This window comes from Chiroxiphia lanceolata, chromosome 9 (assembly GCF_009829145.1).
Source record: "Chiroxiphia lanceolata isolate bChiLan1 chromosome 9, bChiLan1.pri, whole genome shotgun sequence".
Taxonomy (NCBI): Eukaryota; Metazoa; Chordata; class Aves; order Passeriformes; family Pipridae; genus Chiroxiphia; species Chiroxiphia lanceolata.
Genome location: NC_045645.1, coordinates 6,002,749 through 6,030,236, shown reverse-complemented (window position 1 = coordinate 6,030,236; position 27,488 = coordinate 6,002,749). Strand labels below are relative to the sequence as shown.

General features: G+C 44.6%; 1 long non-coding RNA gene across 2 annotated transcripts in view; it reads right to left on the bottom strand.

The window, feature by feature from the left end:
* Positions 1-26,399, bottom strand: part of LOC116791203 — a 214,426-nt gene extending 188,027 nt beyond the window's left edge. For both annotated transcript variants that reach the window (XR_004358645.1, XR_004358644.1), the window contains exons 1-2: positions 26,286-26,399; positions 24,693-24,773 (exon numbers count right to left, since the gene is read on the bottom strand). This is a non-coding gene — a long non-coding RNA (uncharacterized LOC116791203). The remainder of the gene's footprint in view (positions 1-24,692; positions 24,774-26,285) is intronic.
* Between the last annotated feature and the right edge of the window lie 1,089 nt (positions 26,400-27,488).

Sequence of the window (27,488 nt, the reverse complement as noted above, 5' to 3'; positions counted from 1 at the left end):
AACATGTGAGGCCGCTCAGCCCCCGATCTGGAAAAGACGTTCTGTTTCTTTCGTGCCTTTGCTGGGAAAGCGGCAGCGACGGTGGCGAGGGAGGGGGGGGGAGAGGGACGGGATGTGAGACCGGAGTCATCTGCTGCTGACTTTGGATCTCTTCTTTCTCCCTTGTCACTCAAGTTGAGATTTCCAACTGTTCCACTTCATCTATTTTAGTTACTTGCTACCCAGACTCTTTTCCCCCCTCTCCTCACTCGCTCCCTATCGCAGAGCTTTATGTTTCCCTCACATGGCCGGGCTGGCTGCAGCGCTTGGAGTTACTTTAAATGGAAATGCAACTTCAAGCCATCTCTTTTGTCGTAGCGGCTGCGGGGCCTTCAGAGCAAAAGGTTTGCTGTTATCTAGACCCATCTACACAGATGCAGCCATAAATCTGAACGTGCCCTGCCCATGCACGATCCCTTCCATGGGTGGCCAGGAATTCGTAGCAAAACAGCACAAGGACCAAAATAACTGATCGGAGCCAGCGAGACAAAATTCACAAAGCACCATCAACGCAAGCTCTTAATTCTGCCCTACAGCGTCGGGCATTTTGCTCCTACACACCAAAATAAAAATTTAAAAATAGGTTTTGTTATCAAGAGAGGTGAAAGATGGGAAGTTACACCAGGGAATGAAAATATGGGATGGGGCGTGGTAGAGAGGAGAGGGCAGGGAGCCAGTTTTGTACTGTAAAGCCAAGCAGCCGCCCTGGTGAAGCATCCATCTCAGGGGAGGGCTGGGTGGTGGGCAGGCAGCCAGGATGCCCCAGCCCTCCAAGAGGCTCCTGGTGCCCTGCTCTCCAATGCCATGCCACGACACACATGGGTTTGTGCTGAGACGACATGAAATACAGCAACGCGTAATTAACCTGATGTAATGCTATATATCAATAAGTTAGAAAACCAACAACTTTCTTTGAGGTCAGGCACCCACACACACAACTCAAACAGTGCAGACCTAATCCAAATTTATTGGAGTTTGTAACAGCTGGACTTATGCCTCTAATACCTTTTAAGTGGCCTCTTTTAACAGCGAACCAAGTGTGTCTTTCATTAAGGTGGAGTTGAAAGTATGCTAAGTTCATAAGCATGAAAATAGCCATTTAGTTCTCTCAAAGAATAACTCTGCCTTCAGTTTACTCTCACTGAACCCCATTAATGTCTAGGATTTGGTCTTTGGTGTCCCATTTGCATAAGCTCTGTTTATTATAGGGCCCCAATAATGTGAAAGTATTAAAATATTTCTTTCCCAAAATATAGAGGCATTAATCTTGGAATCCTCCTAGTGTCCTTAATTTGCCATCAAGTCCCACAACAGAAACAAATGTACTTTCTAATCACCAATCTTTTCTCGCTTATAGGCCCTGATCCAACAAGCTTTTAAGCAAACAATTTACTTTAAGCAACGAGTAGTCGTACTGGAACCAATGGAACAGCTCGTGTGCTGTGATGGATTGGGGCCATAGAAAATTGCCTTGATGAAAATGTCAATGCTCCCAAGAGCTGGTGAAAATATATTTTTATTATAAACACACAGAGGAACTGTTTTGATCTAACATTATAGGGAACAAGCTTTGAACCGATGCTTTTCCATGGTCAGACCTAAACAGAAACTGAACACCACCAGGTTGGATGACAGTTTAAAAAGGCAGCCCAGAGCCAGATTGATGTTTGTATATAATGAAATTCAGTATTGATGTGATATGGACACTGTCCAGCCTCTACAACTTGTTAGGGTGACGTACAGAAAATGTGGAGAAGATAAAAATCAAAGGAGCACAAGGAAAATAAGTCTCAACACTAAGAGGAAACATTGTTTTGAGGAGCTATTTTGCTGCAAATGTTTTGGAGATAACCTACAGCCAGATGTAAAACACAGAAGTGATGGTGATGTCTAAGCACCATGCACAAGACATCTATCATGCTTCAGTTTGAGTCAGAAAACCAGAGAGGGGCCATTCTCCAGGCGGGAGTTAATAACTGGAGATGGGTTCAGAGAGCCTTCACCAAACCATCACTTTGTCTCCATACCAATACATGCCCATGGGCACCATGTGCCCAGGACATTTTGGGCACCATCTCCATCTCCCTTCCCTGCAGGGGATTTTGGATATCATCCTTTCATAGTAAGGAACCAACAGTTACAAGAACAGACGTTACATGGCAGCACACAGGACTGCCAGATAAGAAGTGATAACAGACAGCAACTAAACCCCAGAGACCAGCACAGAGTTAATCCTAGATTCCTGCTGCAGTAGAGAGGGAATCACCCCTGTTTTTTTATGAATATCATATGTTCATCTGTTTGCTGGATTGCCATTGTGTTGCCTGCTCTATGATCACCAGGAGCTAAATGCACGCAGGTCAGAGGGCTGATGGCAGTCCCAGCTGGCCCCATTCACCAGTACCTAATGGACAACCCAGGTGTCCTCCACCTGGAGGTTCACCTTGTACCATACTCAGCTTGGCAAAAGGGGGAGAGGGGCAGGAATTAAGCCAGAATTAGGAAACTCATGGCAAATGAAAATGCAGGTCCTAAAAGCATGAAGGAGAGAGAGAGAGGAGCATTTCTGGGAAAGAGAGCCCTGACTCAGAGACAGCAGGCATCTGCATAAACCAGCCATAAATGGCTTAAACTAGCCCAAGTTTCTTGCCTTTATGTTTGATTTGGGGTTTTTTTGACCCTGTTATCTGCAAACTCAGAAAGGTACATTTGCACTGACAGAGCTTCTGATGTTTTCCATGCAAAGAGAGGACAAATCACACAGGATGACTTGGAGGGGCAAAATTAACCAGTTCTCACAGCACTGCAAGGAAAGGGTCACTGCTGAAGGAAAACAGACAGTAGCAACAGTAGCCTTTACCAGGGCATTGTGGAGACCAAGGAGCCTTCCATAGTTGAGTTAAAATAATGAGGACATAAAGAGGACAAGACAAATTCAATACCAGACCCATCACTGACTCCTGACCATACTGCTAAACTTCTAGTGAAGAGGAATTGTCGCGGGAAGGATCACTCCACTCTCATCTCCTTTTTCCCCCTAATCATCAGCACTGGGTTGTGGACTGACTCCGTGCAGTGTATGGTACATTTGCATCTGAGAGAGCAGCAATCCCTGATGAAGTCACAGGGATGAGGGGTATGGTATCAGCAATGCAGCAGAGAAAGAGAGAAGGGGAATTAAAGTGGTAAAATAAGGAGAAAGGTAGAAGAGGGAGCTATGTTCCATCAGCACCTCCAAACTGGATGCCTTTGGATGTGGAAAATTGCTGGACTAGGGAGAACCAGGAAAAGAGCCAGCAAGGAGCAGGCTACTCACCAGGTTCATCTGCAACAAAGCCACATCCTGACTGCAAATCTTGCAAATCAATTATGCCCACAGGTTGTTGGGTTGCAAAGGCGGGGAAGAGGGAGTATGTTTTGCTTTTCTTAGTAAACCACAAGGCCATTTCCTAGCACATTATCCCAAGAATGACAGGCAGGGCCAGGGCTGCCAGGTGCCCGGGAAGAGGCTGCCAAGTCCCAAGGATCACCGTTGCTAATTGGCTCCTCTGAAATGAGCGTGACAGAGAGCCACATTTTCTCACCCACAGGTTTCGGGGTTATATTTAACCGGCTGAGGCAGAATTAAATGTCAGTTTGGCTGGAAGGAGAAAAAACAAAACAAAACAAACAACAACAAACAAAGTGAGAACTTGTCATTAAGCTGGGAGGGAGTCAGTGCTAAGTGCACTGCAGACGATGCCCACACACAGGTCTGGCAGGCACGGGCAGCCCTGATGGCAAGAAGGAACCAAGGGATTCATCCCTTTAAAAACACACAGCTTAAATTCACGTTGTGTATTTTGGTTTGCAAGCAATGCAGGGGACTAGAGAGAGGGGAGACAGATGGTGGGGACATTTTTTTGCCCCTGATTTCTCTGCTGGGTATTCCCACCCCTCAGTTTGATTGCAGCCACGGATTCCCACATTCATCAACACCGACGGCAGAAACTTACAGCAAAAAAATGATGGGGTAGTGAAAAGACAGGGACAGAAAACTCCTCAAACACATCTGGACCCACTGGAGGAAGTTGAATTCAGCTGCAGCACGGTCCCTTTGGGGGTGATGAAAGAGGGTGGAGGAGGAAGGGGAAGGAGAAATGTTTCTCCTACACACAGCACCCTCTCCAAAACAGTCAGCTGGGTTTCTCACAGCAACACACACACAGCCACTGGTATGGGTAGGGCAGCTCCAGGCCTCCATTCTCTTGCTCCCTACACCATAATTTCAGGCTTTCTTGGATTATGGTGCCAGTCAGAGCAAAAACAACACCCCATCCCCACAACCTGCAGTCTTGTTTTCACCCCTTTCCTACCTCCAGGTATGCAGAGGCAGAAACAGCCCTTGTCACAATTCTCAACAGCACCCAGCCCCTTCTCCTTTGGGTGGCTTCAAAGTCTGTATTGGGCTGTTTGCGAACTCAGTAGACCCACTCAGATACAGCAGAGGGGATATTTGTCCTCTGCCAAACAGGATGGTGCAAGATGTGCAAAAAGTCAAGGCACATCCAAGCCTGCTTTGGCTGCTCCTCGCCATCTTCGGTTCAAGGATGAGGACTGCATTACCATGTTCACCCTGCAAGTCACATAATATGGACCCTTCTCAGGTCAGGTTTATGAAGGTAAGACCAGGACTAAGGAAAATGAGAGTCACAGACCTTCCAGATCATACTGGGCAACATGAACTTGATCCCACTACAAAGGCAGGCCCAGCTGTGTGTTCTATCCAGAGTCATAGACTAGGAAAGGAAGATCAGGATCACAGGGAGTAGTGAGTACAGATCTTAAACCATGGGAGATTCACAGCTTCACATGCATTAGTCATTAAGGAAGTTTAAGTAGGAGTACAGCTATAGCCCTAATTTTGCATTACAAGAAGTTTTCTTTCCTCTCCTTTACCACAAACTGTTGCTTAATCCACACAGTCTCTTCCTCTTCCCATTCCCTGAGCAAGAGAAAATGTCAAATTCTAGGAAAGTAAAGCTACTCCATGAAACAGAAAGCATCCTTTTTAAACACAAGGTTTCAGTTTCCAGTCGGAAGTGAAGTATTCTGGACTGAGTTTAAAATCATCCTTTTCCAAGTCAAAATGGTCATTGCAAAATGAAATAATTTGTTTTGAAGCAGTTTAACCTTGTGAGGAGAATGACAGAATTAAATATTTTGACACTATTTAATCAACACTTTTTATTCAGTGGAAACGGGTTATTTTGACTTTTTTATCTTAACCAGGGACCAAAAAAATTCAAAAGCCCAACAAAATGTTGACACATTCAAATTTCCCTCAGGCTGGCACGTCTATTTTCTAACCACCCCTTCTTAAATGAAGACAGAAATATTAAACTTCAGCTCATATTTCTCCAGGCTTATTTTCTTTAGCTCCCATCTTTAAAAACTGGAGACCATAAATAGCCTGGGTTTTTTCCTCCAGACTGCAACACAGCCTTTTAAACCAAACATTTGCAATCATCACAGCTGTAATAAGTACAATGTTTCTTCAAAGGGATTACATTGGACTGTGGTTTTCAGTATTGCCTCGTTGTCTGTTGTGAAATCTCCTCACCATAAATTAATTTGACTCTATTATCTTTCTGATACGATCTGCTTTCTGACAGATCAGTTTTATCTTGGTTCATTCCTGTTTCTTATTGACAGCTTGGAGCACTGTTGAAGAGATGCAAGTTATTAATGTTGACAGAGTTTGTAATGGAATATCTTTTATCCAGCAACATATCCTTTGTAATGTTTTTATTCCCCCTTCTCTGGCTACTTTAAGAGGCTAAACAGAAAAATCAAATAAGCCATACAGCTTGACTTTCCTGGAACCCTTTTCAGTTCTTTTGGAACTCCTTTCTACAGTCAGTGAGGATGTTATGGTATAAGGTGTTATTCATACTGGACAAAACTACTAAAACAATAACATACTGAAGGTTAAGTACAGTGCAATCCAGTTGGAAATCAAAGCGTTGGATCAAACAACTTAAAAGAAGTTCATATTTTTACAAAATTATGTAAGCCTACAATGCCAACCAACAAGATAATCAGGGAGGAAAATTAGTGAGACAGCTGATGTACTACCCAAGCTTGAGACAATACCTCCCCATCTATCACTAAATAGGACAGAAAAAAGGTATAAAGATATTTGACCCATTAAGTTAGAGTTACTTGGCTGGCTCACTGGAAATTAGGCTCCTATCTGCCTTCTGTAGTTCTGATCCCTGGAAGAAAGTAAGGGAGCTAAATCTAAACCTTCTCTATCTTACTTTACCAGCTATCCTCATCCTTCCATTCCACACATGATTCATTTAACTTTAAACGCCTATTAAATATTTTTTTGAAAACATTATAACTGTGCAAAGAACACAAGAGAAGAATTAAACTGTCACACCTCTCCCTTTGCACCTTCTCTGCTGGAGCAAATAAATTCCAGGCACCAAAACTCCAGCAGCAATGACTGCAGTTATACCAGGGACAGCAGATAAAACACCTCTAAATCGGTGTAATTCTCTATTCAGGTTCCCTGCAAAAGTGTTTTACAGCCACCCTGGGTTCATGCTGCACAAGATACCAGGATTTACGATTGGGATTTAAGCAAATCTGTAACTCCTAATGAATGGGAAAAGGCTTTATGTGCAGGGAGCATGACCCCCAGCAGCCTCCTCTTGGTTTCCTATCTCTCTTTTCCAAGTGTAATGTGCTGATGCTGCCAGAGGCAGCAGAGGGACCAGGTGTCCAGGAGTGGCCCAAACAGTCCCAGAACAGAGCAGGAGCATCCCTGCATATGGGGGGGGAAAAAAGGTTGGACAGTCCCAGGTTTTCACCTCAAGCATGAGATTTTCCCACTGATCTCTTCCAAGCCATACCATCGGGAATGCTCGACAGCACGGCAGGAGAGGATCTCACCTCCTACCTCACTCACAGGAATTCACTACACCAAGGGCTGCCTCAGTCTGACATGTCTCTATGTTGACATTTACTGAGAGTATTTTCTCTAGGTCTGTAGGTTTACTTTGACCAGCTTCCACATTCTTATCTTTCCTTCAAAATGATCAGGCCCTATTTCTTGGTATCTTTAGCAGTAGGCTCTTAGAGCTCAGCCGGCTTGCCTTCCAGTAAAATTAATAGTACCTTTCCCCAATTATCCAGAGCCCTTGAGAGCCCCCTGTTATTACTGGAGTGTTTTTCATTAGCTGTGCTGCTTTCAAGGCTGTGGGAGGATGGAGATCAGCACAGGAGTCAAACTGTTCTGGACAGAATGAAGTAGAAACCCTGTAACACAATTAGAAGTACCCACAGGGTAACATATAACTTTATTGTGAAACCCTGAAATAACATGGCTGGCTAATGAAATAAAATAAACTTTGTTTTAATTAAAATTAAAAACATTTTATCTCTCTCATTTTAGTCTTAAAACAGGGGCAGTTCAAAAGTCATAATGGAACAAATGAAAAAAATATTTGCAAAGAGAGGGGCAGGGGTGAGAGTAACATCACTGGGTTTGGAGCGACCTGCACAACAAACTCCTGGCTAAAACAGCCTGCAGAAGATATTTGTGAAACAGATTCCTAATGAGGACTTAAACCTAAAAAACCCATGGATGTTCTCACAGACCCACCCTACCTCTAGATTCCAAATGAGCAGAGGATATTCCCCCATCCCAGGAAGCAACTCAAGCAATGGGAAGTGAACTGCTCAGGAGCCACGCTGACAAAAGTGTGACCCAAACACAAGGGATCACAGTCTCTGCCTTGAAACACCCCAGTCCCTCATGCCCAGGGAGAGCAGCTCTGCTCCCTGCAGGGATTTTCATTCCACTTTTTCTTCACCCATCGGCAGCCACTTCTTGGCAGGCAGCGCTCCTCATTCCTGCACTCCCAGGGTACCCAAAATCAGCAACGCAGCCTTTGCTGCTGTCACCCCACAAACCCCCAGTGCTGAAGGCAAGCCTGGCATGGTGCTGCCTGCTACCAGCTGGCTTTCCCAGTTTAGGCTACCCTGAAGACAGGTGACATGACCCTGATGTCTTGTCCCTGTACAGCCCTGTGGTACACACTGTGCAGATGTGCACACCAAGAGCAGGCCCAAGGAGGGGCCCAGGGCAGGTCTGACAGTGAATGGCTTTGCTGCTGCAGCCACTGTTAAAGGCAAACACTATCGCCACTATTGTAATTTCTCCTGGCCTCTTTTATAGCTAATTACTTCTTAGCTGTTCTCAAAATCCTTGGAGGGCCACAGAGTTACACTGCAAGAGGGACACCACTGCTTTCCCCTCACTTGCCATGGTTATTCAGCACAGGAATGAGCCTGCCTTGAGACATCCTAGCTGAACATGGTGTGTTATAGAAGCTTTATGCACACAAAGGAAGAAAACAGAGAGCTGGCAAAAATAATAATCAGCTTTCCTTTTTTATATATATAAACAGACATTTTGGCAAAAGGTATCAGGGCAAAAAACATTCTGTGCTTGTCCAGCCTGATGAACAATGGAGGTATGTGGAGAGCTACACTGTGTGATCAGAGTCTGATGAAAACCAGAAATTACCCAGGGGAACAAAATCCTCTTGGTTGAAATCCCAGTTTTCTGTCAGAAGTTCTCCAACAGATTTTCAACAGTTTCAGTGTAACCTTCTTTAAAACCAGTTTGGTATCTAATCCTTCTGTAAATGAGATTTGAGAAATTTTCTGATCTCTTAATGCTCCATATACGTGCACACAACCAGTACATCCACTATAGATATGGATGAGTATATATATATTTAAAGTTATCTTTTACTCTTATCTCTGTCTCTTACTCTAAAATTCTGTGTAATCTCTGGACCACCACATCTGTTCATTGACTCCAGTATGCCCTTAGCCATTCCTGCTTGCAGACAGTGAGTAGGGGAAGTCAGATCAGAACTAGTCTGGAAGTTAGACCAGGGCTGATCTGTTGCTTGGGCTTTTCAGAACAGTCTGCCCAATCTGTTCCTGAGTCCAGTGGAAGCACAGGTAAATAATAGACTGTACCCCCATCCTTATTCCCAATGGTTGTTAAAGATCAACAATAGTGGAGGGTGCTCTGTGGGGATCATTAAAGATGTTCAGAAGCCAGACAGGTCCTCAGCTCATTCAGAAAATCAGACCCCTTGAAGTCCAAAAGATTAAGCACCCAACCTCTGATTTCTCAGATCATGGACTTGAAATCACCTGCCCAAGCCCCACAGCTGGCTCACTGCCTTGAAACACATCTATGGTCTCCCAAAGAAACTTACAGGATTGTTCTGGTCACCAAATGCAGAGTATGGAAAAAATTAAATCCCATACTAAAGAGGAAGTAACATCCAAAGCCAAGGAACACTAAATCAGCTGAAATAGCCTCCTTTGCTTACTGTGAGAGCTCACTTGCTCTGAAAGGGATCCAGTAGATGGGCAGCCCTCTTCTATCCAAAGTTTAATTAAATTCTTGACCTCAACCATTGGATTCAAGAGCCAAAACCTTCAAGTCAGAGGGAAATCTGTCAGTAACGAGGCAGGACTGTGGCATGCAACTGTGGTGGAGACTCTGTGCCAGACTCAGCATTGCAGATCAATTTGTTCTTTCTACAAGATCTAATTGCCAGATGACCTGAACTACCATAGCAAGCACAAGGCAATGAAGGATCCTGGTGCAGTGGTCAATGTGGCTGCCACAAACCACAGCCTGAGCAAAGCTCTTTAAGGCTCTTTGATGCCATGGTTACATTGCTTTCTAATTAAAACCAGCTCAAATTTGCCTATATGTTCTGTAATAATATCTAGAGACTTGCTTTGTGCAAACTGTGCACTGCCTATAACAAATATTAGATGTCCATTAAAAGCAAACAGGCTTCCAAAGCCAGAGCAGGAAAGATTAAGGGAGGAGGTGTGAAAGGAAAAGAACAGAGAAATAGGAATGAAAGTCTCAGAAGCAAAGTCAGGATGTAGAGAAATAAGAAGTGATGTAAAAATAACACAGGAGGTCAATCACCAGTGATACAGTTCACTATTCAAAATTTGTATATCTTGAAGAATCTGAACTGTTTCAATCCAATAAAAGCAACTGTTCTCATTATACACTTACTATAGGGAAGTATTATTTCTGCATTGGCTTACAGATTGTCTCCCTCTCTCTTTCTCAAACTCATCACAACCTTAACTAATACAAGTAAATCTCTGCACATGAAATATGAACCACTGGCAGCTCTCAGGCTTGCTTTTCATCCCAAGCCTAATGGGCAAAGCGCTGTGATTTCATTTCACAAGCTTTTCCAACTGAGCTCAGAGTCGATCATTTGCCAGAGTTTGACTCTTGCAAACAGCCTGCTGGAGCCACTGAACTCATGGGGCCAAATCCATCAATGGTGTAACCCCAGCTAACCTGAGACACTTTAGGCCAGAGACTAGTTTGTTCCAAAGCGTTAAATGTCCCTTGAGACCTGTGATCATAGAACATTGTCACAGACTTAAGCAGTTATGGTATGTTAATTAAAAGTTGTCAAAATATATGTATGGCCCTGCCTGTGCTTCACTTGGATGCGCATGAGAAGCCATGAAGTCCATTTATAACGTGGGGAACGTCACCAAAGTGCTGCAGCTCCACAATACAGTGAAGGAGCTCTTCAGCACTGTGGGACAGGCTTTCAGGTGGAAGCTCTCTGCCCCTCCAGTGCGAAGTTCTTGCTCCTTCAGCAGTGCCACCAGGCTCAGTCACTCAGTTAAATGCCTGAACCAAAACTGTGTATTTCCTGTCTTAAACAGCACTGGCACTTGGTGCCCTTCTCCAGAAAGGGGGCTCTTGTAGCTTAAAGGAATTTAAAAACCGCCTAACTCTCAGGCAAAAAACAAGCAAAGAGCCTATAAAGCTTGCTGGATAATGCAGTCTCCCTCCATTCAAGGGAAATGTAAAGATGCCACATATATTCAGATTCATTTGCTGCTGACCTGCTTCAAGCATGGCAAAGATGAGGTGTAAACACCTACTGATAGAATTAGAGGCTGCTAAAAAGGGTGGAGCAAGTCAGACCTCACAGCAGCAGGAAAATTAAGCATGTGATTACACGGAAGAGCTGGACCTCCCATCATTTTCCCATCTCAAGAATATTGTTTTTCATCTGTCGGAAATTTCTTCCTGCAACAAACGTGGAAGACGAATCAAGGCTACAGGAAGAGAGATGTGCCAGCCCTTCCCACTCTGCAAGGGAGCCAACAAGTGGATCCTGGCTCCATGGCAGTCTCAAACACTGGCCTGTGGGCACTGTGGATCATCCCCTATTGGAGAGCCCCAGGACCACTGCTGAGGGAACCAGAGTTCTGCACAAGGACCCAATGCATATCAAAGCTGGAGCACTGCCTTTTGCACTTCATCCATAGAATCACAGAACATGCCGAGTTGGAAGGGACCCACAAGGATTGTTGAGTCCAACTCCTGGCCCTGCACAGGCCCATCCCCAAGAGTCCAGGAGCAGAAGGACTCTGTGTTATAACCTCACTCAACTTACTCCTTCACTCTTCAGGAAAACCTGAACATCCCAAACCAAAGCTTGTAAGAGAGCCAGATCCCCCATTCCTACCTGCACAGCCTCCTGACCACTCCACTCCCAGGAGTGCCTTAGTTCAAACCCTACACCTCTCACACTAAAGAATGGAGCCACCCCCATGTCTCATTTTCATGTCTTAACCAAAGTGCTGCTGGGAGAAGTCAGTCCCCACAGAAAATACAGGGAAAGCAGAAATTTTCTGTTAAAAATTTCATTTTTGACAAAGCTTCAGTTTCCAAACAGGGGTTAGGGGACAGCAAGCGGGAAATGGGTTGTCAAAAAATTCTTATAGTGCTTTGTTTAAGTGCTTTGTTGGATCTGGATATAAAGAAATAAGAGAAAGGATAAAAAGCACGGACAACGCACTGTGAAACATATTAGAATCATTTCAATCCTTGGCAAAAGTATTTTGGTTCCCATTGCTATTAATAATATATCATAAAATGTCAGGAAAAGCATTGTACTACAGCCTGTAAAAATAACATCATCTTATGACAATATACTTCATTACTGCTTTCTGCTTAACTACCCTAGAACAGTGAGCTACGAGGAAATGGAAATTTCCAGGAAGTGCATTGATTGGAATATAAGAAGGTGTTAGATTCCTCATCAGACAGAAAGGTACTTCTGTTCAGCAAAGATGATTATTAAAATTCAAATCATGCAAGTTATACTCCAAATCCAACAGGCAAAAACTTTCCATAGTTACTTTAAGAACATTTTCATAGTACTGAAGATGATACATACTTAGTTCATTTTAAGCCAATTATGCAGAACAAACAACATTATTTGGGTGGATCTAGGAAAGTAAATAATATTTGTTTCCAAAAGAGCTACATGGAGCATTTGCTGACTATTCTGCTAGGTAGCTCTCCAGTTATTCACTTTTCAGTGGAGAGTTGGCAGGAGCTAGCACCAAAGTAAGGCAGCTTGACTTGTGGCTAGGTCCCTGTTAAGCTGAATAATGGGAGAAGAGAAAATTAAGCCTAGAATAAAACCAATACAAGTTTTTTTTAAAAAAAGACCTTAAATTGTGGTGATGCTTCCACTTCAGATGGTCTCAGTCAAAAGAGCAATGTTAACTCTATCAAAAACCCTGTTTGTTGTACTGCTAATGGGAGTAAGCCAAGGAGAAGAGAGGAGGGATAGAGAGCATCTCACATCCTTCAGACTCTGTGACACCAAAACCAGCTCTGGATGCATGTTTGAACTTCCCTGGAGAGGCTCTGATTTACAATTGCCTCTCACAGGATGCATCCTCCCAGAAAAACCTGCAGAGGTGGAAGGAAGCACCCGGGAGGTCGCACAGGGGATGAAGGCTCACGTATGCCTTGGTGAGCAAGGCCAGGACAGGCCTGGGGAACAACAGGTTCAGGGGCCCAACTGCTCTATGCCAGCAGCCACTCAGGGATGCTCAGTGGCAGAAAGGGAATAAGCACAGCAGGTCCCTTTCAGCTGACATACTGCAGGTTGTGTGCCATGAGCACCAGCAGGGACGACAAACAGGAGAAAGAAATATTGAACTCAAAGCCAGCAATTCAACTTATCCTCAACTTTGGCACACCTGACTTACCAATTATTCTCATTTCTCCCTAGTTGTTTCACCTGAGTTCCTAATCCTGTCCTTGAAATACCAGAACATAAAAACGCTACAGTAACTGAAATGCACATTTTACAAAGCTCTGCTGAAGTTGGCAGTGTGCTCTGGATGTCCTCAGAGAGCTGAAAATTTAGGGCCTGAATCAATTCCTATTGGAGCTTTTCCATTCATTCAGCAGCAGAGGAATCGGGACTGTCAGTAAGACGACAGGCAGGGGAGGGCAACTGCCCGGGAAAGAGGAGAGCCCAGAGGACTGGGTTGCTTTCTCATCTCTGTTCCCAAATTCATGGCCCAACAAGCCCCTGCACCTCCCCACAACTGTTCCCCCTTCACCCCATCTTTGCAGGCAGCATTTGGCCACTCTAGCTGCTGCAGCTCTCCCCAAAATTCACCCTTTTCAAAACAGTTTCTTTCCCCATGATTCATGAGCTCACAGACCAGAGGTGAAGCCTGGGAAAGCCCAGCCCAGAAGGGAACATTCTGGATAGGCATGAATATGTAAAAGCAGGGTGTGGAGACTGCATGGGCTCTGCCAAACCCAGGCTTGCCCAGGTGTTAGAAAAACCTCTTCACTTCTCTGGGATACTCGAGCAGGGCAGGAAGGTGGGAGGCAGCTAAGCATTAACAGCTTGTGCTTCGGGATCGAGGCCTCCATCAAGGTCAAAGACACTCTTCATTCCTGGAACATCCCCAGTCCCCAGCCTCCCTTGAAACCTGGGAACATAGCCACCTTTGCCCCACCTTCCCTGGCTGTGCCAGGCCCAGGCTGGCCACCACCCAGATTTGGGGCCACCGGTTCTCATTTTTTTAAGAAAAAAGGGGGAAAGGGGAGAGGAGAGGAACCAAGACATGGAGAGGTCAGGTGCCTTCGCCAGGGCTAAATGGCACATCAGTGGTGGAGCTGGCATTTGAGCACAGGAGCGCCTGTTTTCTACACCAGAGCCAAAACATCCAGACCACCCTGCTGCCTCCGAGACCACACTGCCTCTGTGAAATGTGTGGAAATTCGCAGGCATTTTCCCTGATTTTTACAGGGATTTTTTTGTTGTTGTTGTTCCACACTTGGCTCACAGCTGTTTGCCAAAATCAAATTGCTGAGGTGTTTCTGTCTCTTTAAAACCTCATGAACAGACACTTGGACAAAAACCATCCGTGGATTGCAGCTGCAGCAGGGGGATGCGATTCAGCCATGGCAGGCTGAAAACAAGAAACCCAGAGATCCAGCCCCAGTCCCTTTGCTACCCCAGGCTGCCCACAGCAGCACACAACCCTCGTGGCATCACCCCTAACTCCTTCACTTGCAGTGAAACGTGCTGGTGTCTGGAGAATGAGACTGCTCTTTGATTCCTCCCAGCAAATAAAACAGCATTTTCTGCAATAATTGTTTCACTCCTTGCTTCCAAACTAAAATAAATGAGAAAATATTCAGGTGGCCTCCTGTTCAAGTGCTACCAGGCTCTGGTGCAACTTGCCATCCATATTTCAGCAGGATGATGAAACTTTACTAAGTTAAGCATCTGCATATCACCCCTCCCCAGGCCATATTTCCCCAGCTTGTAACCTCACTGCTCATCTTGTGACACATGCACAGCTCCAGTGTCTTGAAAGCCAGTCAGAAAGCCCTTCTGTCCCTTCTCAGCACCCACTCCTGACGCATGTGCTGCAGATGAGACTTCATTCCTGCCAACACACCCACCTTCAAGGTCCATGCCAATCCCAAAGCCTTTCCCTGGACCACACACCTCCCTACAGACCAAGCCCAGGGCACATCAGGTGTATCAGAACAACAGGGAAAGATATCCAAGGCTTACCCCAGGCAGAGGCAATGCTGCAGGCAAAGCACATGGAGATGCTGTGACCATTTTTTCCTCCTTAAAAAAAAAAAAAAGTAAAACACGAACACATCTGCAATCAAACCACATTCTGCAACTTGCCACCAAGGTTCTGCACAGCAAACAAAAGGTTAAACAAACAAACCCCGAGCAATGTCTCAGGCTTGCCAGATGGAAAAAGAAAAAAAAAAAAAAAAAAAGCTTTCAGTCAGTAACATTTCTCCTTCCCCAGCTGTAGGTTCATATTTTTAATGTCAGATTGCAAAAATAATAAAAAAAGGGGGGAGAAGACAAAGAAAAAGCAAACATTTAGCTCACAACTGGATGGGAAATGAACTGGAAGCTCGCACTTGTGTACATTTTTCCCCAGCGAAGAGAAGGCAGCTGGTATGTGGAAGGTCCTGAAAACCTGTCCTGACATCAGCAGAAGTGTGACCAGCAATACCTCTCCCGTGCTGGCTCATGCGTTTTCTCCTATCTCACTTCATCTCTCACTAAGCTCAAGCGAGCCCACACTATTGCAGATTTATCGCCATCTGAAAAACATTAAATATCTCAGGGTTTCAAATATTTGCAGACAGCTGAAGAAGTGGCTGTGATGGAACTGTCTCTTTCTGGCACAAAGCTATCAATTTTCCATGAAAGTTGAGGCCTGGGTTTTTTGGGGTTTTTTTATTTTTTTACCCCTGGTAAAACACTGTAACGAATGACTTATTCCCCTTTTAGCGAGTGCGAGGGAAGCGGACAGTCATTATTACCAAATGTGTGCACACACAAGTAACTAAGGGAAAATAAATCCCATTTGAAGGTTAATTAACTAAGGCAGGGTCACAGCTTGACAATCTGCCCTCAGCAAAGGGGAAGCACAACATCGGAGGGTCTACGAAGCAGAGCCATAATGAATTGTGACTTGAGGCTTGTCTATACAGGGAAATTACCATGCAGCGAGCTACAAGCTGGATTTATAGTGCTCTCTCCACATTTATAGCATTAGACCCTTTGTGCAGACTAATTAGGAACTAGTTTACCTCATTTACCTCCTGACAAATGCTACTCTGCACAGAAGCCCAGAAGAGCAAATTGAGCCCCATCAACTCTTTGGTATTCACCCTCACTGCTGGTGTTGCTCAGTGCCTAGCAAGTCCAAGCTGGGGAGCAAGAAAGGGGTGAGGACAGACACCTTCAGCCCCTAGCACCTGAGCAAGAGCTTGGGCTTGAGCTCAACACCCCTCAATGCCCCCCCCCTTTTTGCACACAAACAAACTGACAGCAATGGTCACATCCACCCTTGTAAGAAAGCTGGGGGTGAAGCAATGGAGGAGACAGGGTGCATTTGTCTTCTCAGCATCTCATTCAATTCACTCCTCACTCCATCTCTGCTTGAGCTGTGGTGCTTCTCACAGTCTCCTGTGCCCCATGGATCAGGAAAAGGCCCAGAGGGGCCCCCCCTTGGGTCTTGGAAGGCCCAGGAGTCTGCAGGGAGTCAGAGCAGCAGCGAGGAGAGCCACGCTCTCAGGGTGAGGCACCAAGGAGTTCTGGTGGACCAGACCAGGGCTGAGACCAAAATAGATTTCTTCCAAGGAAATTTCTAAGGACAACCAGCTGGCTTACTTTCATTCTGCCTGGCTTCTTGGCCAAGCCAACATCAGGCCACCACAGTGCTGAACAACTGCACCCACCACAGAGGTTTTGCCCAGGTCGGCTGTTCTGCTTGCACCCCACTGCCACAGAGCAGGCACAGAGGCAGCCTGGGGTCAGCATGCTGCAGAGGTGGAATGTGCCAGGCATCAGCTGGCAGAGGGTACCAGGGTAGAGCTGACATGGGCAGCACCAGGCCAGTAAAGGTGACAGTACCATGCTCCCACACACCAACTGACAGCTGTCTAAAGTCAAGTCCTTTAGGGTTGCTTCACAGATGCAGGGTCACACATGTGAAGCTAGTCAGGACACCAGGTGCCAGAAGTGCTGGGGAAGGTCAAATATGCCATCAGCAGTTAAAAATAAACACACTTCTTTTGGCATTTTTGCCTTTTGAGGCACCATACAGACAGGGATGTTAGCAGATGTCAGGAGGAGGAGGCGTGGGAAGAGCTGTTGGTGTGGGACCTGCTGCAAGACCCTACAGAGACCTCAAAAAAATCAGTTCACCTCCCTGTGCTGCTGTTTCCCTGCAATAACAGAAGATAAATAACCTCCTTGGGGGGAAAATTTTCCAAGTCTTAAGGGGTGGCAGAGCTCTGATAAGAAGTAACTCAAGCCATGGCTTTCTAGGTGAAAAGTGTCTGCTTTCACTCCTCATTTTCCCAAAGCAGAGAGGATGGACTACTTTCAGGGGTAACCACAAGGTGCAAAACAACCTCTGTCCAACAGGGTCTCCAGCACAGTGAAGCAGGACAGCTAGTGGGGGACACAGCATATGGTGGGCTAAAAGCTCCCCCTTTTGGGGAGATCCCTTTGGAGACAGCTCCAGCACAGGGAGGAGGTGTCTGGCAGACACATTTCCGTGTTAAAACCAGAGATAGGCAGTCATTTCTGCTCTTATCTCTCATCTGCTGGGGTAATAATGAAAGGGGTTCACTGTGAACACTCAGACTCGCTCCTCCCTTTGGGGCTTGGAAGTCCACCATCTCCTGTCTGCAGCAACAGTTTTTCATTTGCCACTTTATCTCATTTTTCTTTTCCTCCTTGTAAGCTGTGGGTTTCACAAAGCTTCTGAGTCAGCTGCTTTACTGAAAAGGAAATGCTTAAAGCCAGCTTGACTACAAGGTGAGCCCTGCTGAAGGCTCAAGTCAGCTGGTGAAAAGACTGTCTTCTCCTCAGTAGCCCAAAACCCAAAGGACGTGGAGATAAAACCATCAGAGAAACTGTTGAAATGAGAAACAGGCCCACAGGCCACCGAAAGACAGAGTAAGTCCCAAGAGGCACCATCTAAGCAAAACCATATGGCAATCTCGGCCGAGCCATCAGGAGATGTATTCCTACCCGGCGCCTGCCAGTGTGCTCTCCCAGCGCCTTGTAGCAGTCCCTTTCAGCATGGAAGCATCCCAAGTGGCTTGCCCAAAGCAGTAACACTGAGCAAGCCATTCAGCTAAGACCTCCTGTGTCTCCCACATGACCCTTTTCTTTCCCTGTCCTCTATCTCGCTTTTGCCTCCCCCCTTTGCCTTTTTTTTTTCCTCTCCCTGCATAAATATCCTTCCCTTATGCACTCCTAACTCACCATCATCTAAGGCTCTTTACTTTCCCCTATTGGACATTAGGAAAAATTTCTTCACTGGAAGAGTGGTCAACCATAAGAACAGGCTGTTCGGGGAAGTGGTGGAATTATTGTTCCTGGAATTGTTCAGAAAACACATAGACATTTAGGTGGTGCTTAGGGACATGGTTTAGTGGGGAACCTGGAAGTGTTATGTTCATGGTTGGATTCTCTGATCCTAAAGTTCTTTTCCAGCCTTAATGATTCTATGGCTCTCAGTCCAAGCCCTGAAGAATCAAGCATCTCACAAGCTTTCACAATGTTGGCATCACTCTACCAGCACTGGCCTGACCCTGAGAAATCAATTACAAGATGATGTTCTGTCATGGCCCATCAGATGAGCTCTTTCACCAAGAAACACAAGAAATTTAGGGGAAGGAAAAACACCAGTGAGAAGGGGGGGGGGGGCAGGGTGTGGAATCTGTGGCTATATGGTTTTATTTTCAGTGGTCTGTTTCAAAGTACAGATTCACATTCACCCCTGGATATACAGACTGCGTGCCCATGAAAATATAGATGGTCCCTTCTCTGTGAAAAACAGCCAGGGGAATAAAATAGGTATAAAGCTACATACTACATACTCTGCAGGCTGGTCCTATGATGTCACAGCCCACCGATGTGTGCATACTGTCATATATTTACCTAATAAAATATAAATAATATTTTATGTAGGAGTCAGTTTACGAGGCAGCGCGTACGCAGAAATGGGAGGACCTGTTCTACAGGAGAGAGGGAAGGTTAAAAGAGCTGCATTGTCACACTGATTTATAGGCTGATTTAACTGGTGTTTAAATATGATTATTTTGGGAGCTGTGGGTGGCCATTCACAAGGGAATGCCAATATCATCAGTTGAAGGGTTTTCATTTATTTCTCGCGCTCATGTAATCGTATGAAATCTAAATACATGAAACTGCCAAAAACTCAAAACATCCGTTCCGGGTACATTTGTACGGCACCTTTACCCAAAATACCACAAGAAACAGGTAAGAATTTTTATTCCTCGGCCTCTAAGGGAAAGGCTGAAATATCCACAGTCACACACTGAGGAAAGAAGAGGTTTAGTAGCCTTCTCCAGCACAAGGAGGAAGGTGGTTTTCAGCAATGCTGTCCTGACCATGAGGCTCCTCTCCCTCATACCCTCACCCACCTCACTTTTCTACGCTGCGTGCACTCATATAGTCTTATTCTTATTTTAAGAACATGAATATATACATCTGAAAACCCAAACCATTAAAAAGTAGTTGGCTTGGACTTTTACTGGAACACGTGCACAAATATGTTGTTTGGATATTTTTACGGCCATTAACTTTTCCATATATAACCCAGACCTCCCATTAGGTGTTGTGAACTGGATCGCCTCTTTACTTGCCAAGTTATATTTCAATTAAATTAAAGTCACCTTTGGTCCTAATGAACCCCTGTTGTTTGGCTAATGCCATGATTAATTCCAGCTGCAAGAAATGGTATTAGCCTGGGTGGGTACATGGTTGAAGACTGATTCTCCTCCAAGATTTATGGGTGCTAGAGAAGGCTCCATAACTCATGTTGCTGAGTCTATAACTTTTCAGGCAGTAAACAGAAGCCTCTGCCACAGCAGGCCTCCACTGTGGATTCACCCTTAATTTGTTCCTGCAGTGGGAACTTAAGACAATTCTTTGGGCACCGGTAAACTCCTTTCTTCCAAAGCTCAGTAGAAAGGGAGGCATCCCAGACCTTGAACAGACAGCTGGTGACAGGCACCCTCACCTGCAGAACAGCATAGCCAGGAGGGACTGAAGCTGGTATTTACAGGGCACAAAAGAGAAAAACAAGCAGGAACAGATTTTTGTCCTGTAGTCTGAGAAGTACTGAGCTCTAGTTCCAGGTCTAAGCATTTACTTTGGATCCAAGACTAGTTATCCAATAAGTAGTTAACATGGAAGAGTATCATTGGAAGTAGAAACCATGGGCCACCAAAACCCCAGGTCTCTCACATACATGTTTAGGCATTAAGATGATCAGAAGGAAGACGACAGCTCTTAAAACCCTTGAGGGAATCATACTCAGTGCCATCACAGTGATCTTGGACACAGCTGCAGCACATCTACTGGACCTCCAGGAGATGCAGACATGAGAGACTTAGCTGTGAGCCAAAACCCACCCACATGATGAGGTCTCTGCACTGCCCAAGTGGGGCTGCCTCAGTGCTGTAGCAGAACCCAGACTTTAGGTGGCCCAGCACTTAAGAGCAAAGGTCCATCTGAGCACAGAACCTCTTTCTGAACAATTTCCTACAAAGTAAAGGTTTCCATGATCAACAGCCACTGATGAGCTTCTCCTTCATGTCTGTATCTAATCTCCTTTTATCCCACTTGTACTTACAGTCATCACGACATCAGATGGCAGAATCTCATCTCCTCACTACCTCTGGTGTAGCAAAGGCAGGTGCCTGCCAGGGCACAGCATGGTGCTGGAGCAGTTCTGTCAGCTATGGCCACAGCCTCTAAATTCTGACTGTACCATGAGACCCCAAAGAGAGCATCATAGTGACCTACAAAACTCTTGACTTCCTTTATTTCACAGGTTTACAGGTGAATTTATTTGTGGCCAGTCCCTTCTACATTACCTTCCCCTCCTCCTCTCCATATTAAGGCCACAGAAGTTGCTTGGTATTCAAAAACATGACTAGATTATCAGTCCTTTTATTAGTGCCAGTGGCAATCTGATACCGTGTTCCAGCCTGGCCACTTGCTTCACACCTCCCCAGCTAGCATAAACTGTCCTTATAGTTGCAGAGATTTCCAGAAAAGAGAGGGAAGTCAGCAAGTCTGACACCACAAACTCAGAAAATAAAGTACAGTTTGGACTTGGTCCGAGGTGGAACAGGATAAGAACAGATGGGAAACCTCAGCTACATGAAAATTTCTGTCTTCTCCTCAAAAAAACCAAATCATCATTACAGAGGCAAAAAAAATGTTCTGTTACTAGAATTCTGCTTTAGGTTTGAATCTGTGTGAGATGATATCTGCTCCTTACATCCCTGTCAGTCCTTCCCTGACAATCAGCCTACAGGATCAATTCTTAGGACAATTATTGCATATATAAACCCAGATATATAGAGAGTAGCTCAATCTGGATGGAGTTTAAGATAGAGACGAGAATAAGCCATATGATATTTGAGGGGCCCAGGTAGCAGAAACAAATATCCATAAGTCCAGAGTTCAGAATTGTCTCACTTCATACAGCAGCTCAATACAAATCATAGTCTAAGTACAACATCATCATATTCAGTTCTCATGACTCCCCTGGCATCCACCTCACCTAGACCAGGACTGCACTTGAGCAGGAGTGAAAAGGCAGAGCCAAACCATGTTACACAACTCCACAAAGAAATACAGAGGTTCAATATGCTTCAGACAAACCCAAGAATAACCATTACACTGTGGAAAGTATTTGCCATTAAAACATTTTTCATTAAAAGTGGCATTTCTGAGAGTTCTATCCTACTGAAAAGCAATACCAGCCTCACATCAGAAAGTCTTTAAGAAAAATTTCCATTGCTATAATTAACTTTCTCTGTTGAGGTTGTATTGTTCCTCTTTCACAGAAAAATCTCAGCAAAATTTCCATGGTTTAAAGGCAGCCAAAAAGGTGTCCTGTTCCATTTTTCAGGAAGAACTTGCGGTCACAAGGCATCTAGTGGAACTTTAAGCTATACATAGGGTGCAGAGCAAACACAGGGTAAACACCTACTCCTCTGAAACCTAAGGCAAGCCAAATGAAAGGCCCAGCTCATTCTGTAAGCCAGCCTTGACACTGGAGCAGCTACAAAGTCCTATCTGTTGGCCAGCAGTTGCCATGTGACCACAGAAGAGTCAGAAATAAGGCAAGATCCAGGCTTGTACAGCACGTTCCTTCTCCCAGCACACCTTTTCTTAATGTGAAGAGCCTAGAGAATGAAGATAAAACCTTACACAAGTAATTTTAAAAGCAAACTCTGCCCCTCACTGCAGCCAGATTCTAACCCAGCTTGGCTTCAACCCTGCCAGTACTCCAACAGTGAGAGACTCTCATACATGAAATGTTATTAGTCCCAACAACAGCAAATTCACTTTTTCTGGACAGAAACAGCCTTGAGTGAGGCCCTGTTATTTCCCTGATCTCTGGGTTTGGGTTGCTAGCATGTACAGATTAACAGACCAGGAACCTGCCCCACACACTACTGTAGAGTTTTCTGGTTTGTGTGTCGCATTTCTGAGATGTGAAGGGGCAGGGAAGACCCTCCAAAGTAACACCTAGAATAGAACCTAACTCAGTTATCTCTGCACTAAGCCCAGGAACTTCCAGGTTTCTCTTTGCAACCTTCTCCTCACTATTAAAAAAAGAAAAAAAAAAAAAAAAGAACCTTGATTTAATTCTACTTTGAATAGAGGTCTGGTAATCAGGTGCTGTTTTTATTCACACATCCCCAAAGGAGATTAATAATTACATTTCCTCCTGGTAATAGCAGTCCACATACTGAAAAAGTCATATCAATTTCATCTTTCTGAGAAGAAAATATTAAACGTCATTCTCTTAACTTCATGAGCTAACTCTGAAGATACTGGTGTACTGATGCTGCTGATTTCTCCATCCACCCTAAAAATATTGAAGCCATTCTCCCCCTTTTTATACCCCTTGATCAGTCTTTACTGAACTTAAAAAACAAAGTTGCTGTGAATTGGGTGAGGAGGGGGCAGAAACAAAGGAGAAAAATAAAGTCTAGTTTATGTCCATCAAGACAAAGGAAAAAAACTGTTCAACTGTCCCAGAAACGTGGAAATATGACAAGCTAAACACCACAAAGAACTCAGAACCAGATGCATCTTGTACATGCTGCTGCCCAGAGAATCATTAGGAGACTGGGGAAATGAGATGCCATTTAGGAGAATAATAAATACATGCCTATTTTATATACAGAACATATATATTACACAGGCTTAAATGATACACAAAACCATCCAAAAACTGGATCTAAAGCTGAGCAGGCTGTTATCTTGACCCTCAGCAAGGATGCAAGCCACCCAGCAAAAGAAATAAAAAAAACCCAAACCACAACCAACCAAAACAATATCATTCCCAAATTTCTTCCAGGCCTGCTTCAGTCCCACTGATACATCTCCCTTCCTTATCAAACAAAATGCCTAATGCCTTGTCCAGAGGCTCAGATGAACAACTGATTGAGAATATTCCAGGAAATCTCAGCAGAGCTTGAAGTTAACAGGTGGAGCAGATACATTCCCCAATTTTTAATAGCTTCAGTTTGAAACTGGCTTTCTTATTATGCCATTAGACATTGCTCATTCCCAGGACCTTGTTCTGGATGCAAGGATCACCCTGTGAAGGCTCTGGCTGTAGCTGCACGGACAGGCCCATTAGATGAGCACAGCTTCTACTCTACTTGTGGTTTAACCCATCCAGAGGAAGGAATTCCCAGAAATCCCAGATGCTCCAAACTCATACTTCACCAAGAAGAAAAGAAATAATTTCAGCGTGGTTTCAGAGCAGCAAAAGACCTGCTTTGTTGAGCTGGTATTTGATTACCAGCTCCAAGCTACACATGATCTCCTTCACTGCTCATTCACCACCCCCTGAGGAACACCTGCAGCAAATCACCCACCTACCCTAAAACACCATGTCTGGACAAGGCAAACCGAAAAATGAGACTTCAAAAGCAAGCTCACAGACTATGAAACAATACTTCTGCCACCCTGGATCACAGACTCACATATGTGGCTCAGTAGGTTTGTTTATCACAAAACCTCAGATTCTGCAGGTGACCTATTCCTATCCCACCAGCCTGCACTACTACATAGGACAATTTAGCAGACAACACAAATACATCCAGTCCCTTATCTTCAGAAGGCTTCTAAACACCATTCCTAAAGGTCTGCACAATGTAACAAACCAAAATAACATTTCTTTGCAGCAAAAAATATTCCTTGTTCCTGTAAGATTTTCTTTTGTTCACAAAACATACATCAAACCACCTTTTTAACCTTCCCTTCGACAATATAAATCAAAGGAACTGCCATCCATGTCACATCTCAGTCCTCAGACCTAGAAGAGGATCCCTACTCACTGGACAGGGACAAAGTTGCCCAAAGCAGCACTGCAAAGTATTTAACCAGAAGGAATTTTTGAAACACTAAAGGAGAATTGGGGACAGGTATGAACACCGTAAAATTGCAATAAGCTCCACATGGGTACAACAAAGCAATAACAATAAATATACTACGACAATCAGCTTCACCTTTAGACACATCTCTCCAAGAAAAGCAAATATTTCTCACCTGTGAGCCCACGGCAGATGGTGACACACAAGGTCGAGAGGACAGGCTGGCTGCTTGTGGAGATTCTTCCTGTGTCCTTACCTTACAATCCAAGTGAAGTTTATAGCCAGGCACTGCTGTCCTGTTTGACCACCAATCCCAGCTGCTGGCACTCCAGGTAACCTGGGCAGAAGACAAAGCAGAGACCCATCATGAGCAGCCAAAGCGTTCCTCTCCCCCCATACCCCAATCATCCAATTCCATCAGCCACTAACACCTTTCTAAAGCAAGTCCTGGTGGGTACACGGAACATGGACTGCCCTGGTAAGAGAGGCTTAAAAGCTGCAAGCAACATCTCATTGAAAATGGGCAGACAAATCCAGAGCAGATTCTTCCCTTCCTCAAATGACATCCCAGGTGGAGTCTCCTCCTGGAGATGGAGACTGACAGTTAAGTCAGATTATGTGAGCTAACACTTTTCACCTGGGATACTCATAACTAAGCCCAAAATGGACTTGCTGGCAGTGCTCAGCCCTTGCTGTCATATTGCTGGCACCTGGCCATACCCCTGAGCAGTAAAGCAGACAAAAGCACAGAGGAAAATTATGGGATAACTCTTGGAGCAGCAATAGGCTCATCTAGAGTTGCAGACCCTTCATTTGCAAATCAGTTCTGGCTGACACTATGGCAACTGGGCCACAGGAGTCTTCCTTCCAAGGGGAGAGACAAATTAGCCCCATTCCCATTGCTTATTTTTTCATGCTCAGCACTAAAAGCTTTATCCAGACTACAATTATTTCATCATTGCCTTACAGCACAGGCAGGTGTGGAGGATCACCAGAAAAAAAAGGAATGTCTCTTCAGCAGCATCTCTCCCCTGCTATGCCTTGAAAAATTAAATATATATATATATATATACACATATCAGAGTTTTCAGAAGGTAATGAAAGGACTTCTGAGTATTCAAGATGACTGCAATTTAAGATCCTCCAGTTAAACTAAGATATTTTGCCAAAGCTGCTTTTAAAAAGTGAAAGGCTCATTCCACCACAATACAACTGTTTCTATCCTAGGTACTTCAAGAAGAAACAATGTTTGTTTTCTAAAAACTGGTTTAGAAATATTTTTATCAAAAAGATGAGGGGAGAAGGGCTAATTTTTTTCATCACTTTTTTTTTTCCTCTCCCAGCTCCTTTATCTTTCCCCTAGCATTTTAGTATAGAAAAAGAGGAAATGCCAGTTACACACAAAAGTTCAGCTCATGCTTTTTAATTCCATGAAAAATAGATCCAGAGAGTGAGTAAAACATTTTTTTCTCCCACAAAAAACCCTCAAGTTTAAAAAAAAATTTTAAAAAAACTCTTCAATAAACTTCCCTTACTCAGTTTTAACCTGGTGCTCACTCCAATTAAGGCTCCACATTTAAAACCCTTCTATAAGAGGCATAACAAACCAATATTAAGCTTGTTTATTGTTACTTGCTAGCTCCAAAAAAACCAACCTGAGCCACAGCCTCAGAAGAGCTGGATCCAAGGTCAAGATCCCTAATCCCAAAGCCTCCTTTAATTTTACAGTCAACAAATCCATCACTGGCGAATATCACAGAGGTTATTTTCCGAGCAGCAGAGCAAGATGGCCCATCTAATTGGAGAACAAGCAGAAGAAAAACTTGCACAAGGTTTGCTGGCAACCTACATTGCCTTGTGTTCCCCTCCAAGCAGGTACAGACCTCCATCCTCCCCTGGGGTCAGCACCTTCTGCTGCAGAGCTGAGGCTGCTGCAAGCAGAGGGTCATATAGAGATGTGTCAGTGGGCTGGGCTTGTTGTGGCTGGGTGGGGCCTGTTGTGAAGGGGCGGGGCCTGTTCATGGAATTATGGAATCATCATAGAGTCAAAGAATCATCATGGAATCATAGGATCATCATAGAATGTTCTGAGTTGGAAGGGACTTTAGAGATCCTCTAGTTCCAGTCCCCGGATTTGGAATCCATGACAGCGGAAGCCCAGCCAGGGCTTTGGCAGGTTCTGAGTGGTATTTCTGAGATTTTCCACACAGAAGAAATCATTAAAAACTGTGCTTTTCTGCCTCTGTTCTAGTAAATAGAAGCATCTCCATGCTGCAGTAGCTGGAGTAATAATTTCATGTTCCAAATAACAGGGTTCTTGCCGCTCTGTCCCAAGAAGCAATGATCAGATATGAAGGTTGAAGGACCAAGAGATCTTCAGATCCTCCAGTCTGTCCTGTATAACCCTGGGAGAACAGACCCTGAATTAAATCTTTTTGGTCTTCTGGCACATGGCAGCTCAGACACCAACAGGGTTTCCAGGAAACTGCTTTGCCCCTAGAAATCTCCAACCTGTTTTGCCCCTAGAAATACTGCAGCCAAACCATGCAGGAATGGCAAAGGTGTAACAGGGATATTCAGAGATTAAACGACACCAAGTGGTGCTATAGCTGAAGGTAAAATCTCTTTTCATTACAATGAGGTGAAATGAAAAGTTTTACCTACCTGCAACAGCATATATCTATTATTAATATATTTATATATAATCCCTTCCCCATAATGGTGTAAAAAGTCACTTTGCTCCACAACTCCCTGTTAAGTATTGTGCCCCACTAAAAACCATGTCCAGACTAAGCAAATTAGAGCCAAGTATTTCTCTTTTGTGGAAATCAGGCTCTAATGAAGCCAAGAACAGCTCAGTGTTTCCAAAGTCAGAGGAGACCAAGGATGTCTGTTGGTGCTTGCCCATGGAGCCATGGCCCATGTGGAGCAGGAGAGGAGGGTGCAGGCAGCAGGGAGATGGGGTTAGGGCAGGCAGAAAACACCACTGGGTGAGCACGTGGCTTGATCTCCAGCTGCCACTGCAGCACCTTCACAAGAAGCATTCTGACTC